General features: G+C 43.6%; 1 long non-coding RNA gene across 7 annotated transcripts in view; it reads left to right on the top strand.

The window, feature by feature from the left end:
• Positions 1-10,674, top strand: part of Gm34194 — a 36,434-nt gene extending 25,760 nt beyond the window's left edge. For 5 of the 7 annotated variants that reach the window (XR_003947921.1, XR_001779082.2, XR_003947920.1 and 2 more), the window contains 5 exons: positions 260-307; positions 945-1,016; positions 6,295-6,465; positions 9,193-9,290; positions 9,943-10,674. This is a non-coding gene — a long non-coding RNA (predicted gene, 34194). Of the gene's footprint in view, positions 1-259; positions 308-944; positions 1,017-6,294; positions 6,466-7,881; positions 9,000-9,192 lie in introns of all 7 variants that reach the window. The other 2 variants (XR_878357.3, XR_001779077.1) reach the window with 1 other exon arrangement.
• The last annotated feature ends 7,453 nt before the right edge of the window (positions 10,675-18,127 follow it).

Genomic DNA, 18,127 nt, shown 5'->3' with positions numbered 1-18,127 from the left:
ACCGCATATTTAAACCAGGATGTGAACAGTCTAAAGCCTCACACATACACCTTTGGGTGGGGGGGGGGGGATTCAACTTTCAATCCCATGGAAAGATCTGCCAACATAGAAAATTCTCATGTCCTCTGACAAAGCAATTTCTCCAGGAAGAACTTACCACACCTAAGTAGTCTTGGAGTCGTCATTCTGGGAGTTGGGGTGGGAAAGGAAAACTTGGAACTTAATGTGTTTTTTTTTTCCCCACATTTTACTAATTCAGCTGGTGTCACCCTTGGTCCTTCAGGCTGAGACAAGTCAGCAAGAGCTGGTGAGTAATTTGTCCCCACAGTCTAACCAGGCTTGAGGAATCACATAATGTCACCTCACCTAGGAAAGTTCAAAGTGCCCCCATGAGCCCCTTCTGTAGCATCTTTGGAAGACCTCAGTGGCCAGACGGTCACAACACGATCTGGGTATTATGCATTTCAAAATGTCATATTGGCCTTTTTTGGGGGTAGGGAGAATGAGTTGTTTTAACTTTGATCATTACACTCTGGATGGTTTGTAGGTGACCTATGTCCATATTCTTGTGTGTATAACTCTGCCTTTGTGTTATAATAGCATTTAATTAGTAGCATTTGAAAACCATTTTAGCATTTGAATGATTCATAAAGGACATCACTCTGAGACTCAGTTTATTAAAATTGTATGTAATTATCATAGAATCTTCTGTCTGTATGGAAGTTTGAAATACAAGGAACAATTTACCAGTTCTGTGTCCCGTGTCCCAAGTCCCAGCCTCACCACTTGTAATGCAAAGCCATGGCTTCTCCTTTTGGAGGTTTTCTCTGTCCGATTTAGACTCTATCTCTGCGCACATTTATGCCAGTCTACGTGTATAATTCTTTTTTAAAAACGGAATCTCACCAGTGCAGTGTTCTGAGGTCTGATCCATCCCTTTGCAGAGGCTGCTCATGAAGGTCTCCTCCTTCTTTAACAAAGCACAGGCTGTTTGCTGATCTTGGACAGTTGTCTTGGTGAGTGATATGGGATATTGATATGCAGGAAAATGGGCCTGCATCTTGTCTTTGCTCCTGTTCTATTGCTGTGAAGAGACACTTTGACCAGGACAACTCTTAAAAATGAAAATGTTTAATTGGGGGCTGGCTTACAGTTTGAGAGGCTTAGTCCATTATCATCATGATGGAGTACAGAGCCATGCAGGCAGACGTGGTGCTGGAGAAGTAGTTGAGAGCTGCATCGGGATTCACAGGCAGAGAGAAGGAGAGCTTCTGAGCCTGGCATGGGATTCTGAAACTCAAAGCCCACTTCCAGTGATACACCTCCCCCAGAAAGACCACACCTTCTAGTCATTTGAAATGGTGCCACTCAGGGCTGGAGAGATGGCTCAGTGGTTAAGAGCACTGGCTGCTTGCTCCTTTAGTTCCCAGCAACCACACAACAGCTCATGACCATCTATAATGGGATCTAATGGCGTCTTCTTGCATTTAAGCATTCAGACAGACAGAGTACTCATACACATAAAAATATACATAAATAAAAATTAAAAATAGTGCCACTCCCTAGCAACTAAGCATTCAAATATATGAGCCTATGGGGGCCATTCCTATTCAGATGATTGCACCAACCTACTGACATCTTGTTTAAAAGGTAAGTACTACTTACCTTTTGGATTCAGTACCAAAAATCACTCCCTGTTCACAAGCCCTCTCTCCAGGAGTCCATATTAGACACATATGCTGATTGCATTATGCTTTATTCTTGCCCAGCATGTTCAGGCAGAATGAACAGCCACACCCCCAGGAGGCAAACACATGTGCAGTCCTGGAAGGAGGACCATTGCTTGGCTCCCCTGCTTGCCCCTGGCTCTCAGAAAGATGCCAGATTCTAGTTTCCTTTTCTCTGTGGGTATTCCAGGAACAGAGAAAAATTCCTGGATCATGAGTCAGCTATCTTCCTGAGTCCAGTGGTTTTACAGGGCCAGGACACCCCCCACCCCAAATACACACAGAGAAGGGAAAGTGAGAAAGAGATCAAGTCCCTGCCTATTTCAGAACATCCCTAGTGTGCCTTGTCTTTCCCTGAGCTTTGCCTTTGGGGGCTGGGGAGTTGGTTCACACTCATACTGAAGGCTGGGTATGCATGAACACAGTGTGGGACCAAAGAGTGTCAAGGACCCAGAGGAGGGAGCAGTCAGTTCCTTCTCCTTTTGCCCAAGCCCCAGATAAAAGGCCACATTTGATACTAGGGATGATGACACACAGGGCCCAGCCTGCAACTCAGTGAAGAATGTGTTTTCCTCTTCTCCTCAGAGTCAAGGCCAAGTCAGAGGCTCCAGGAAACAATCTCAAAAAGCAAGCATTCAGTTCCTGAATACAAATATTCCCCATTAGCAAAAAGAGCCATTGCAAGGACAAGTCTCCTTAGTTGAAAGCTGCAGACTAATGACTACTCTTAATGGTCACCAAACTGTGGCTCTGCCAGTTTGTTTTATAGGAATTGGGTGCTATGAGGACCAGTGAAAGATTCTTTACTTTGCTGTAAGAATCTGTGTATGGGATGACACAGGAGGCTTAAAGGACACTTCAAGTGCACTAGCTACTTCAGTGGCTACACTGAACTCTCTATGCTTGCACTGTCAAGGTCATTGTCTATGTCTGGTGTGAACTTTAGGGAAACTTGACCCGAAGGATGAATGGCCTCACAGAGAATAAGAAACAAGCTATAGGGATGGAGGGATGACTCAGTGGGTGAAGGGTTTGCCTTGTGAGCATGAAGATTTGAATTTGAGTCCCAGAACCCAAGAAAAAAGCCAGGCATGGCGGAATACACTGTAACTCCACATCAGGGAAGACAAAGACAGGAGAATCCCTGGGACTCTCTGGCCAACTAGTCTAGCCTGCTACTTAGTGAGATCCAGGCTAGTGAGAGACTCTGTCCCCTAAAGCAAGGGGAAAGAGAACTTGAAGAAAAATGCCTGAACTTGATCCTTGGTCTCTACATACATATAAACATATGTTATATAGATGTGCACACATGTGTACATGCATGAATTCATATGTGCGTGCACACACACACACACACACACACACAGAGAGAGAGAGAGAGAGAGAGAGAGAGAGAGAGAGCGCTTGACTTTGATATTCTCTTATGTAAGCCTGGGTTAAAGACTCTTGTAGCCTAAAATAGACCATAGCTGGTGGGATGGGAACTGAGATGGCTCTTCATGTTCTCTGTTTTAAAGTAACCCTTCAGGGCAGGATGGGTGAATGTAGACACAATGCATGCTTCAGATGTCATAAGACTGTTTTCCCTTGGTCTGGACAATTATCCTTTAAGGTCATCTAAGGAGCCTAATTTCCAAATCAAACAGCTCTCCACACACCACTGTAGTTGATTTCCTCTTCTGTTTGTGATCCTAATGGAGTCTTAGAAATACATGTAAAGTCTGAGGCTTAGACCACTTCCTTAGGTGGCTAATTTAGCTCATCTGTGTCTGTGACACATGCTTAACAACAGCAGAACTCTCTCTTTCCTCTTTCTTATCATTTGACATAGAAGTTTCTATGTATGTACACACATGTGTTCACGTGTCCAAATACACATACAGTTTGAGCAAAGAACATTACAAAGAGACCTTTGGGTGCAGACTTTTAAGACTTAAGTGTGACAGTTTTTCTGGGAGTCAACTTGGATACCAGTTATATCCCAGATGAATATACGATGCTATGTACTCTGGAGACTCAATTCTACATGGCAATTGAAAGACAGAAGCATTCTGATAAAGATTTGTGTTAAAATCAGCTACATTGTGAAGAATAGAGTATGCCACATCTGAGAAGATGAAAACCGAGAGAGAAGATAGGAAAAAGAATGGTTGGGGGTTGAGTCCTTGGCCACAGGACTCACCTTACAACTGTCCCTAGCTGAATGGCTTTTTAGTCTGTGCAAGCTAGTCCTTTGCCCGTCTGTCTGAGGTAGGTATACTGGTAAGTCATTGATAGTCTGAGGGTTCATTCACGTATACTTATTGGGGTTTGGTCTGTTGCTGTGCATTCAAAGGCTAAAATCTGTACCTCAAGATCTGGTTTCCTTAAGATGAACAGAATCTCACTCACACCAGCCTTTGTTGTATAAACCTTGTTCTCCCGTTATCCCTGATTGGTTAATAAAAGTTGCTGACAGCCTATAGCTGGGCAGAGGAGAGGTAGGCGGGGCAAAGGTTCCCAGGCTTGGCATCTCAGGTAGGGACTACAAGAGAGAGCAAAGGAAGAGGAAGAAGAAAGTCACCGTGGGGTAATACGGACCATGAGCATGTGGCCATGAGTGCTAGCTTGAAGAATCAGAAGCAGCACAAATTTGGGAAGTCGTACGTGGAGTTCAAGGCATGAATGCAGAGAAAGTAGCTTAGGGTTGATATCGGCACCACTTCAGTGAGTTAAAGCTTATTACAATCCTCAAGGCCTCTGTGTCTTTTATTTGGGTAATAGCTGGTTAAAGAGTAACCCTCACCATACCGATTTTCAACATTAGTTATTAATCACAGACTACTTAAATCACTCTACACTTACCCATTTAGTAGATGGCTACGCACTAGGTCCCATATTCATCTTAGAAGAGGCAGCCAAGGCTGGAGAGATGGATCAGTGGTTTAGAGCACTTGTTGCTTGTCTTAGTTAGGGTTTACTGCTGTGAACAGACACCATGTCCAAGGAAAGTCTTATAAATGACAATATTTAATTGGGTCTGGCTTGCAGGTTCAGAGAGGTTCAGTCCATTATCATCAAGGTGGGAGCATGGCAGCATCCAGGCAGGCTTGGTGCAGGAGGAGCTGAGGGTTTGGTCTTCCAGAAGACCTGGTTTGATTTTTAGTGTCCATATGGTAACTCACTATCATCTGTAACTCCAGTTTCAAGGAGGGGTATAAGACCCCCCATTCTGGTCTCCAAGGGCACTAGGCACATACATGATGTGCAGATATACATGCAGGCAAAACAGCCATACACATAAAATACATTTTACTTAATAGAAACAGAAGCAGAGGCAGCATGAGCATCGCTTTGATTAAGATGGGAAGTGTGTGTGTGTGTGTGTGTGTGTGTGTGCTAGTTACCTTGTGCTAGGCCTCTGATGGTCTTCTACCAGGGGCAGTTCAGAGGTCACAGGAAAGGACAGTATGCTGCAGGGTGAGGCAGACTGGGAAGCAGGCTTCAGGGGCTGTGTGTCCAGGTGCCTGTATGTGTCATATCTTGGGACAGTAGGAAGCAGATAGAGGCATGCACTGGCCAAGCAGAGGATGTGAGACCATCCTTTGTCACCTCACATGACAGACAGGCAGGCAGCCCCAAGGCTGCACAATGCACTCACTTAGGCCTCTGTCCTTATCTCTACGCTTGCAGGTAATTTTAATTTGACTGCCACGCAGAACGCTGTATACACGGAAATGCTCTTTGTGGCGCCATTTGTTATGGCAAAGAATTAGCTGCTTTGATGTCTAACAACATATGGATGGCTAATTGAATGTCAGGGCTTTGTAGTCAGGCTGTTGTACTGCTGTGAGAGAAGACACGTTTGAAGACCATGGGCCATGTGAGGACTATGTATCACCATACAGTGTTTGTGGAAGGCAGGGTCTGGCATCTCACCGGATGCATGACAGCACCAATAAGCATCAGCATTGCTAACATATTAAGGTACTGTAGAGTCTGCAGAGCAGACACAGGCCAGTGTACTTGAGAATATCAGACTAGGGGTCCCCTGCATGTCTCCAAAAGGCTGGAGGAAGCTCTCTAAACTCAGTACAAGGGAGCAGCGATTCTGATTAGGCTAAGGGCCTGGCTTTTTCACTTACCTGTGTCAGACCCTGAGGGGATCCCTCAGCCTCAGTCTGCCTCAGTTTCTTCTGAAACAGAGCTAATGCTAGCAACTACTTTCTAGCATGGGGTGAAGGAAGCATGAAGGCAAGCAGGGAATCACAGAGAGCTGGTATTAGGCAGGTGGCAAGGAATTCCTAGCTATGACCATTGCCTTGTTATTTTGTCTAGTGTTGACATTTCTGATTCCTCTGTCACAAGAGATGCAATGAGTGAATGGACTCAAGGGTAGTGCAGAGAGACCTGTTACAGAGTCTCGGGACTGACTGGAGAGTTAACTGAGGAGGTATCTCATGTCTAGGAACCTGAGAGGATGGTAGTAGAAACATCCTAAGCTTGGGGGTCCTCAGGCCAAAGTCAACTGAGGAGGAGCTCCAGGTCCTTCAGCAGTGAGCCTACCTCTGTCTCTTTGTCTTACCAGAGAACAGAGTTGGATGGTGGAGGCTTCCTGAAATTCCAGTGGTGGATTTCAAAGAATGTCTGCTGAGGAGCCCTGGTCTTGGAGGCCTGTGGAGCCTCAGAGGCACCATACCAAGGGAATGCTCAGAAAGGATCTCTTCTTCCAATGGGAAGGATGGGTGGAAACCTAGAGGTACGTAGTCTTATGTTCTCCAACATAATCACACTTTTCTTTTTGGGACCTTTGGAAAATGAATGGAGTATCTGATCCCAGGTTTGCTCAAGTGTAAGATAGAAACGATGATAGTATTTATGATAAAGGTCTGCTAGGAGACTTAACAAGGTTCATGAATGAAATTATTCAGTAAAGATTTCAAAGACTTCTGATACTGTTGCTGACCACACGAGAGGTCAATCCTCTCAGTTATTCCTAACATGCCTACAGAAAGTTTTAGGCAGGTCATATCAGTAACTACTCAATTAGTTTGGGGACTCATTCAGGCTTCTGATGGGCAGTTGTATAAGGAGCATGTTGCTCTTGAGAAAAACAAGTCCCTTTTCTTTTAAACATGGGTGAAGAAACTTTATTCCCTATTGTCACTGGCAATTATCTTATGAGGGTCTCATGGGGATTGACATCCTATTGCATGAGATCAATCATCTTATTTCCCAAAGGCCATTTTAGATCTCGAAGGTGGTCATCTTGTCGCCTGATGGCAGCCATCTTGGATCTTAAGGACATCTATTTTACATAATGAGGGCAGAGTACCCAAGGAAGAAGTCAACGTGCAAGAAAAAGTAGAAAAAGATGGCTAAACTAAACTAAAACCAAACTAAAGTCAGAACAGCATTGTTCCTAGTGTAAGTCATTAAATAGTATAGATTCTTCATGCCAAACTGAACAGGGGTTTCTGTTACTCGGGTCTTAATAAAACCTGACAGACAGTACAAAAAAAAATTGCTGGGGACCTCATTCTATCTAAAGTCTCTAATGATTAATATTAGTTGTCAAGTTGGCAGGATCTGGAATCACCTAGTAGATGACCCTCTGGTCTGGATTATATTGATCACACTCATTGAGATGGGAGGAACCACCCACCATGGGTGGGACCACTCCCCGACTGGAATCCTGGATCTTAGAAAAAGAGAATTGAGTTTTTCCTGATTGTGGATGTGATATGTCTAGCTCCTTCAAGTTCCTGCTGCCTGGACTTCCTTGACATCCTAGGTGCTTTTAACTGTGAGCTGGAACAGACCCTTTCTCCTTTAAGTTGCTTTTGTCAGAATGTTCTCCCATTGTAAAACAAAAAGAATACCTGGAAAGGCCTCAGTGAGGGGCTTGTAGTCACATTCCTGGATGTACAGATAGTAATCTCAGGATCTAGTGAAATCCCTGGTGGATTTGCAGTGAGCTCTCTTAATCCTGTGTCTGCATGGCTCTCTCCATCCTCACAGATGTTTTCTCATTGGTTCTTATAGCAGCCAGCACTGTAGATCTCTTCTGACCTGGTGAGCTTTGCAGAAACAGATCCATTCCCACTTCTCTCTCAACACCATAGTGATTATGATATTAATAGTGAGCAAGTTATCATTTTTTCCCGGTTCCCAGCTCATTTGTAGTGTGACCTTCAGCCAGTCTTAACCACAGCTTGCTGATTGATGCTTACGTGCAAGTTTCTTGATGGCCTCCAGCTAACCTCATGCCAGATACATCCCTTTGAGATCCCTGGTGGTGAGTTTCCCACCAGAATGGCATAATGCAGAATATCCACTTATTTCTTTGAGATATTTTGAATGTTTTATTATCTCATGCTTGTTTGATGATGGATTTTTTTTTTTTTTTTACTCTAAGGCTAGGGATACATAATTAAACAGCTTAGTATTCTACAAGACCGTCCATTACATTTTGAAAGAAAAAGCTTTTGCCAGTCTCTGAATATGCTCATGTTGGCTCTGAATCATTAAATGGGAGTTGTAACATGACTGTCCAGACACTGAAAATATGCATTTATTTCCATTTCCTCAGAATATATATGTCTTCATCATGCATCTATCAAAGCAAATCACTATATATTCTTCATCTACTGGAAAATCCTGGATGGCAAGTCTTAAAATCACCAGAGAAGCTTAGAGTTTTGTGCTTTGTTTTTATTTGTAACTGTTCTGTATCAGCTCAGCACACTTTTACCTAATATACATGAGTCTGTTCCATGGATCAGGATACACATTAGACAAGGAAACCCCATATCCCTATATCCATAACACTCTTAGAACCTCAAGTTGCTCGAGCACAGACTGTTTTGGGGTACCATTCTTTCCTCTGATGGGTGAGACAGTGCAGATTCACTCTCATAGAGGAGGAGGGAAGGTTGGGGCCTATACCTTATAACACTGTGAATTCAGAACACACAGTGATGTCAAATGTTCTCCATGACTCCTAGGGAACAGATGAATAAAATCCGGGTGAGAAAGGATGTGAATATGAGTGAAGAGAAACAGGAAGAAAAGGCGAAGTCAGAAGAAAGACGGCTGGAAGGGATTAAGAAAGAGTGAGGCAGATCTTCCTTTCCCTTGGTTTATGTCTAGACTCTCTCAGTTCATCTTACAGACACACAACACAGATAACTTCAAGCAGCACAGGGCAGGCACAACCTCCAACCCCCACCAACATCATCAGCCCACTATGGAAGAGCTTAGGGCCTCAGGCTGAGACTTGAATGGATGCAGGTACTAACATCACTATCTGTACTGAGGAGATACTTGGTCTCAACCTTCATCCTAATGTTCTTCCTAAAGAAACATCTTTTGTTCATTTGTTTGTCACACAGATTTTAAAAACTTTATCATTATTATGAATTTACCATTTATCGTGTCTCTTGCTTATTTATTTGCTTTGTATTTATTATTTGTTTATTTGCAGGTACACACATGCCATGTGGGAAGGTCAGAGGACAACTTGGGTGAGGCAGTTCTCTTCTACCACACGGGTCCTTCAGACGCAGATCATGGAGTTTAGTAGTAAGTGCATTTACGCACTGAACCATCTCATTGGCTTTTTTTTTTTTTTCCTGGGACAGAGCCGCTCAGTGTAGCCATGTTTGACCTTGAGTTTATGATCGTCCCAGGATTACAGGTGCATGCTCTATGTTAGGTCACCCAGCAATAGTTTATTCTCAGCAGAACATGGCAGCGAGTTTGACTGCTGGCTACTGACACGGTCTTCATTGCCTGAGAAACCTTCTGTGAGACTGACCAGCCAATCCTGCCACAGTCTTCCATTAGGATGAAAACCTACTATATGGGTGCTGGGACCTATTGAGCCAAGTGCCCATTCATTGGACAGAGGGTTATAATTAGTAACCATTGCTCCAGTGCCTATGATTCTAACTCATGTTGAAACTTTATCCCAAAATTCAGATATTGACAGTATTTGGAGTGAAGGGAGAGTCTAGATACGGTCATTATGAAAGAAGAGGGAGAGAGGCGTGAGTGTGTCTGTACTTGCCCAGTCTCATCATGTAATCCTCTGCCCCGCTTGCGATACAGCAAGGAGTCCTTGCCTGATAATAAGCAGATGCCAGCACCATCCCTCAGGCTTTCCAGCCTCCTGAATTATCAGCCAAATGGCATCTGCTCTTAATCAATTACAGTCTCAAATATTTTCTTCTAGTAACAGAAAATACACTGACCTTTTCCAAATGAAGCACACAGTGAATCCAGGGTGTCTCTGGACCGCCTCATCACAGTACATCATAGGACCTCACAGAAGCCTTGGTTCTGAATATGCACACCTAGCCCTGCGCATGCCGGCACGCCTGAAGAACCTCTGCCGAGATTGGTGAGTATGGCATGCCGTGAGGTGCCATGTTTTTACTGAATATACAAAGTTTTCTGCTCACACAGAAGCATAATGCTTTAGCTACAGAAGGCAAAGACGTTAATATTTCCATGCGCTTATTCCTCGGTGTCTAAGTATTGAGTTAGTGCATCTTCCAACTGCATTGTGTTAGCCACCTTGATTTTTAAAAATTGCCATTTGATTTCTGACTTTAATTTCATTGAAAATATCATTCAGCTAATTAGGGCCATGTAAAACAGAATTCCCAGCAATTCCTGATGAGACCATTACATACTTCTGCAATTGTGTGCTTCATATTTATGCAAGGAACCATTCTCAGTACTGACAGTTATAAAATCAAAGTACCTATCAACTGAAAAACGTTGAAGAGGCCCTGTGTCCTATAGTGTCAATCATTCAGCCAAGACTTAATTTTGTTATGTAAAAATAAATAAGCATTTTCATCTCATTTGTATGTAGTTCTTTTCCTTGTTGACAAATGGTAAAACTCAATTTGTATGAAAGGAGTGGTGCAACATGAATAAATTTCTTTATGATTTATTATTACCAAATGTTTGTGATTTGTATAATATTCAATATATCCAGGGCTAAGTATGAATCTCTTGGGTGATAGTGGACACCACCATGTCCAGCATTTTTTATTTTTTAGATTAATTTTTGTTGTTTTAAATTATGTATAGGTATATGTGTGCACACGTGTGTACACACGCATGTGTCTGCAAGTACATACGTGCACATGAATGAAGATGTCAGTAGAACTGTACATGCCAAATCCCCCGGAGCTAGAGCTGACAGATAGTTATGTACTACTTGATGTGATTGCTGGGAACTGAACTCAGGTCCTCTGGAAGAGCAGCAAGTGCTCTTAACCTCTGAGCCACCTCCCCAGTACCATCGCCAGCATTTTTACATGGGTTCTGAACTCTTAGCTATCTCCCTGACCCCAAAGAGAACTTTTTCCCCCAGCACTGAAACTCTGGATCTAAAACAAACAAAAGCAGTTGACCTTGACGGTGCACTCCAGATGACTCAATACTTCATTCCAGGTCCCAGCTCCTAGTGGAGCACTATGGCTCCACTGTGGCTATGGCCACATCTTTAACACCTAGGCCTTTTGGGGACCCTTATTCGAACCATAGAAGACTTTCTCACCCAGTCTCCTCAGATCCAGATCAGTCACACTGTCTTCAGTGAGGCGTGTGAGCAAAGGGAAATCATTTGCATAATAACTGAAAGACAAAGTAAAATAATGTTAACATCCCCAATCCATCAAGGTTATTAGTGTTGCTAAAGATGACTTCTATTGTGGGAAAATGTAAATATTGCTAGACAAAAGGGAGCAAACATTTTTTCAGATTCAGGTTTCCAGTTATTATCTGGAAAGATGAGGAATGACAGCTTTTTCTGCATTTGACTTTATGCTATGACTTTGCCCAATAAATTGAACTTAATTTTATGTGATAGTTTATTCTCTGTAAGATATTCCTTTTCAGAATGTAATAAGTTCCTGGAGAAAAGTTATTGGTAAAATGTCATCTGGCACATAGTAAATACTCAAGAAACCACTTGAATAATGAATGAATGAATGAATGAATGAATGAATGAATATATAGAAGACAGAGGTAATTGGAAGTCAGCTAATTCAAGGTGGAACCTTGGAAGTAAATAACTTTGGTTATAATCTCTTTGGTCTTTGTGAGTGTGTACACATATGATGTGTATGCATGTGTACAAGGGTGCACATATGTGTGTAGGCCACAGGTAGATGGTAAGTGTCTTCTCAGTTGCTCTGCATCTTACATTTTGAGATAAGGATATTCCTGTTCCAGATAGCCAGTGAATTCCTAGGATCTGCCTGTCTCTACCTCCCCAGCCCTGGAATTATAGGTATCTATCTGTTCTCTTGCCTGGTGTGCTAGTTAGTTTTTCTGTGGTGGTTTAAATCGTTATGGCCCCTATAGAGTCATGTGTGTGAATACTTGGCCATAGGGAATGGCACTATTAGGAGGTGTGGCCTTATTGGAGGAAGTAAGTTCCTATGGAGTTGGGTTTTGAGGTCTTATATATGATCAAGCAATGCTCAGTGTAGCAGACAGTCCCCTTTCTGCTGCCTGTGCATCAAGATGTAAAACTCTTGTCCCCTCCAGCACCATGTCTGCCTGCATGCTGCCATGCTTCCCACCATGATGACAATGGATTAAACATCTGGAAACTGTGAGCCAGCCCCAATTAAATATTTTCCTTTATAAGAGTTGCCTTGGTCATGGTGACTCTTCACAGCGATAAAACCCTAACTGAGACATTTCCCAAGGGGGATGCCAGAAAGCTGAGTCTCCAACGACATCTGCACCAGGTCTAGTGTGCCAGCCACATACTTTTGAGAAATTGCTTCCATCATATTGTCTTACACGCGTTCTCGCGACCGGCCAGGAAGAACACCACAAACCAGAATCTTCTGCGGCAAAACTTTATTGCTTACATCTTCAGGAGCAAGCGTGCAAGCCTCAAACCCCCCATTGCTTACATCTTTAGGAGCCAGAGCGCCAGAGCGCCAGAGCGCCAGAGCGCCAGAGCGAGAGCTCTATTGTTTACATCTTTAGGAGCAAGAGAGCCAGAGCGCCCAAAGCCCCAAGCCCCAAGCCCAAAGCCCAAGCGAAAGCGAAACCCCGTCCCTATTAAAGAGAGTTATCCTTCGCCTAGGACGTATCACTCCCTGATTGGCTGCAGCCCATGGCCGAGTTGTAGTCACGGGGAAGGCAGAGCACATGGGGTGGAGAACTACCTTTGGCACATGCGCAGATTATTTGTTTACCACTTAGAACACAGCTGTCAGCGCCATCTTGTAACGGCGAATGTGGGGGCGGCTTCCCACAATATTGGCCTGAGGGTAGGGCTATAGAACGTTTTCTTGATTTGTATTCAACATGGGAAGTTCCAGTCCATTGTGGGTGGCGTCACCCTTGAGTTGGTCGTCCTGAATGCTGTAAGAAATCAAGCAGAGTGAGCCTTAGAGGGCCAGCCAGGAAGCAGCCAGTGTTTCTCCATGGCCTCTGTTTCGGTTCCTGCTTGAATTCCTGTTCCAATTTCCCTAAAACCTATAACGATGAAATAAACTCTTTTTTTCCCCAAGTAGTTTATGGTCATGGTGTGTTTCACAGCAATACAATGCAAATTAGAACACTTGGCTTTTAATTTTTGTATGCTGGAGATTTGAACTCAGGACTTCATACTTAGGCAACAAGTGTTTCATTCATTAGCTGAGCCGTCTCCCCATCCCCAGCCATTCCTTATGGTATCTCTGTACCATGGAGCTTGCTCACCCAACCTGACAGTCCCCATCTAAATTCTGCTCACAACAAGCACGCGTGAAAGAGTCACAAAGGCTTGTGAGTGCATTAGAACTCCCTAGCCATGAGACGTACGCATGGACGTGCTCAGAAACTAGCTCATTCTAGCATCAGGGAATAGACACATGCCATGGAAGAGACACGTGTGTCTCTTCAGCCATGTATTTCTGCTCTCTGATCCCTTTGCACACTTCCCTTGGGGGTGTTATGACATAATGATGTCCCTGTACCACATGTGCACTGATGTCCTGTGTTGTCAAACCAATTCACTTCCTTCTCTTCAGGGCTGTTCTTCTCATCTGGCTTTCACGTCATCCGCCTCAATGCCAGCATCCGTGGGATAACTCTGGACCTCACTAAAGAGAGCTGGTGGTGAGAGGAGGAGGGGAATGGATAATGGCTAATCATTAAGACGGGTCGTGGGTGTTGCATTGGGAAAACCCAGCTGGCTGAGGATCGGATGCTACCTCTGATTCACAAACATGGCCAGCAACGGAGTCGGGCAGTCTTAGCAAGAAGGAGTCACATGCCTTGGGTGGCTTCTTTGTTTGTTTGGAGAGTTGAAATAGGGAGGCAGGAATCACTTCTTTGCCAAACCTTGATCTAATTCAACATGCCTAATTCTAATTTTAGGACTGAGTTTGGACCTTCGTGGGAGTCATTGTTCTAGAATGAGGCTCCGGGGAGAGGATTCCTCATGGTCACTGCTCTTATGACATCGGTTGCAATAAGATGTGGGGGAGGTAGGGCATTTGCTCCATGTACAGGTTGCAGGTATTTGAACTTCGACTTCGGTTTAAATGAATGTTAATCATTATTGAGAAGAAAAATCAGGCCATAAAAATGCCAGTTTCATTTTTACAAGTATTTAAGATACTTCAGAGGCTGCCAGTCAGTTCTAGATTAGCCTCTTTGTGGAAATTGTGCTAACAAGGAAGGTGCTTGGCCTGATTCTTTCCCCATTGTTGTGATAAAATACCCTGGAAAAATCAACTTAAGAGAGAAAGGACTTATTTTAACTCATAAGTCAAGGCCCAAAATTTATATCCAGTGTCATCCATTTCTATCCTTCTTATTCACTAAGCCAGGATCTATCAGTTGAACCTAGAGTTCACCAGTCAGTTCCCCTAGCTGGCCAGGTTGCCAATAGAGAAAAATCATGTTTCTGCTTGTTGAGTGCTGGGATCCATCGTGGAAGGGAGCTCAAGGTGGCAGGAGCTTGCTCAGGAAAGAGAGCAATGTTTGCTCCTCAGCTCTCTTTATCAGTCCAAGATCCCAGGCAGGGAATGGTGCCACCCACAGTGGGCAGGTCTTCCCACTTCCATTAATATAATCAAGATGAGCACCCATAGACATGCCTAAAGACCCAGCTATCAGGTGATTCTGGATTCTGTCAAGTTGACGATCAGCATTAACTGTTACAGTGCTTGAATTCCAAATGGCTCAAGGGAAAATTAGAACTGGGGATTTTGGTGAATGAAAATGGCTTCCTTTCCCCTACAAAGGATTACACTTGCACTACATGCATACCTGTTTCAGGCCAACATTGGTCACCCCAGGGTTCTATCAGCTTGCCCTATCTCAGCATGAGGTGTGTCCATAGAGTTACAGTGCAGCAGAGAGGCATTTGAAGGAGAAAGAGCAGATGCCTGTGTCATGCCTTCAGAGTTCTTGCTTCTTATATTACCCAGTTATGGGCATTTGGTTAGAGCAAGACAAAGCCAGGCATAAAGCTCTGTCCACCCTGATTCAATTGAGCCTCCATCCTGAGTCAGGAGGGGACATCAAGATACTGGCCTATCCCAGCCATGAAGGTAGAAACCCAAAGAGCATTGTACAAGCTGTGCCAGTGCCATATGCTAGGAAATGAAGCCAGTGTGGTTGGGACATCTACTATGGAGAAGAGAAGTGGATGGGAAGCCCAGAAAGCCTCAAGAGGGAAATTCTTTATCCAAATGGAATAAGTGGGTAGCTTTATGTCTTCATGGAAATGTACACAGTTTTAGGGATGAGGAGATGGCTCAGTGAGCAAACCCTTCGTTATAAAAACATGAGGACCAGAGTTCAGATTCACAGCACCCATATAAATGCTAAGCAGGTGTGGAAGTCCATCTGTAATCCTAGAATAGACATGAGAGTCTCCTGACAGGCAAGTTAGGGAGGACAAACTGATTGGTGAGATTTGGGTTCAATTAGCAGGCCCTGCCTCAAGGGAAAGTGGGGGAAGCAATGAAGGAAGACACTGGACATCAACTTTGGGCCTCTGCTTGTACACACATGCATATACATATGAATCCATGTACACTATATTCATGTGTGCCCCCCACATACATGCAAAACATACATACAACCACATATACTATATACACACATGCAAAATATACATACTACCACATACTACCACATATACCATATACACACATGCAAAACATACACACAACCACACTCATATTTGCATATGTATGTATATATATGCAAAACATACATACAACCACATATTTTACACACACAAATATATATGCAAAACATACCTACAACCACAACCACATACACCATACACACATTTGTTTTAAAAAATTAAAACTGGAAAGAAGAGAAAGCTTTGAGAGAAACATCCCCTTGCCAGTCAAGGCCCTCTCCTTTCAGCTTCGGTGTGGTGAAGCTGGCAATGGGAGCGCCTGGGCTCTTTTCCACACCATGCGACTGGAGACAAAGCAGAAGACATCTGCAATGTTCACAGGCCCAGAAGCCCTGACAATCTCCACAAGAAAACACCTTGAACTTCAAGTACCTCAGTGCAAATTACAAAGCTAGTTCTTCATTCTCCAGTGTAGAAACTCGCCGAGCTTTGCTGAAGTTTCAAACTCCAAGGCACGCATTTCCCTAGACTCCTCTCAACGAGCTGAAAACTGTCACTTTTGGCAAAAGACTGGCAGCCATTTCAGTCAGAGCCACAGGTGTTAAACTAACAGTGGAGCCACTAAGAGAACCAATTACTGCCTGAGAACTCAGAATAGTCGCCACCTAAAGATGCCAGGGAAACACTCCATGGTAGTCTGGACCGTTTCAGGCATGCCTGGGGAAGCTTAAAACTCTGAGAGGGAGTCAGAAGGCTTTGCCTTTGAGAACTTCCTCTTACAGTGCTTCATGAGCAGTGTGAACTTAGAAGTATGTTAAAAAGCAAGCACCAGCTTCTTATTTGGAAAATAATACTTCTTCATTGCAGAAAATAGTGCAGACTCAGAGCCAAAAATCCCAAAGGATAACGACGTCTGCAGAGATTTCAGATCCCATTGAACATGCGGATTTCTCCCAGTGGCTGGTCCTTAGGCATTATGGGAGTGTGTGTGTGTGTGTGTGTGTGTGTGTGTGTGTAAATGTGCATGAATGTGTGTGAATGTGTGTGTGTGTACAGATGTGTGTATGTGTGTGTAAATGTGTATGAATGTGTGTGAATGTGTGTGTGTACAGATGTGTGTGTATGTGTATGTATGTGTGTGTAAATGTGTATGAATGTGTGTGAATGTGTGTGTGTACAGATGTGTGTGTGTATGTATGTGTGTGTAAATGTGTATGAATGTGTGTGAATGTGTGTGTGTACAGATGTGAGTATGTATGTATGTATGTGTGTGTAAATGTGTATGAATGTGTGTGAATGTGTGTGTGTACAGATGTGAGTATGTATGTATGTGTGTGTAAATGTGTATGAATGTGTGTGAATGTGTGTGTGTACAGATGTGTGTGAATGTGTGTGTGTATTAATGTATATGAATGTGTGTGATATGTGTGTGTGTGTATACAGATGTGTGTGAATTTGGATGTGTATGAATGTGTGTGATTGTGTATGAGTGAGGGTGGTGCATGTGTGTGTGTGTGTCCCTTTGCAGGTGGGCAAGTGATTCCTGGGGTTTCTGTGGTAGTTTTGTTGTCAATGTAACCTAGCATAGGAGAAGGGACTCTAAGTATGTCTTCGAGGGATTATCTTAATTATGCTAATTGATGTGAGAGACCTGCTCACTATGTGAAGTACTTGTGTTAGTTAATTCACTGCTCTCTGCCCTTGACTGTGGATCAAGTGCTCTCAGTTCCTGCTACCCTGACGGGCTCAGAGATGACAACGGACTGTAATCTGGGAGTGGGAACCAAACAAAGCCTTTCTCCCTTAACGTTGCTTTTGCTCTGTTGTTTTTATCACAGCAACAGGAAAACAACCAAGGCAGCTCCTTCCAAAGCCTTAGTTTATTGTTTTGACACAAGATCTCATGTAGCCCGGGGCCTGGGCTCAAACTTACTACAAAGCTAAAGGTGACCTTGATCTCCTAACTCTCCAGCCGCTGTCTCTCCAGTTCTGGGATTTGTGGCATGCTCCACCACACATGGCTCCTTGTGGTCTCTGTAGTCTGTGTCCCTTTCCTTCCACATGGCTGAATCTTCATCATTTCCGGTGGGTTCCTGTGGGAGCAAACCTTTTATTCTTCCTCTATGACCTTCCTGTTGCAAGTTTAATGTTTATTTCCAAATTTAAATGTCACAAAACTATTTTTTAATGAATATCAGACAGTTAAAACAGTCTCAGTCCTCAACAGGGACCTTTGGTATAGCTGGTGGCTGGTGGCTGGTCTGTGTCAACCCTGCAGAGAACCATGTCT

Source organism: Mus musculus, chromosome 1 (genome assembly GCF_000001635.26).
Source record: "Mus musculus strain C57BL/6J chromosome 1, GRCm38.p6 C57BL/6J".
In the NCBI taxonomy this organism is placed as follows: Eukaryota; Metazoa; Chordata; class Mammalia; order Rodentia; family Muridae; genus Mus; species Mus musculus.
Note: the sequence above shows the minus strand (reverse complement) of the source record. Positions and strands in the feature narration are given on the sequence as shown.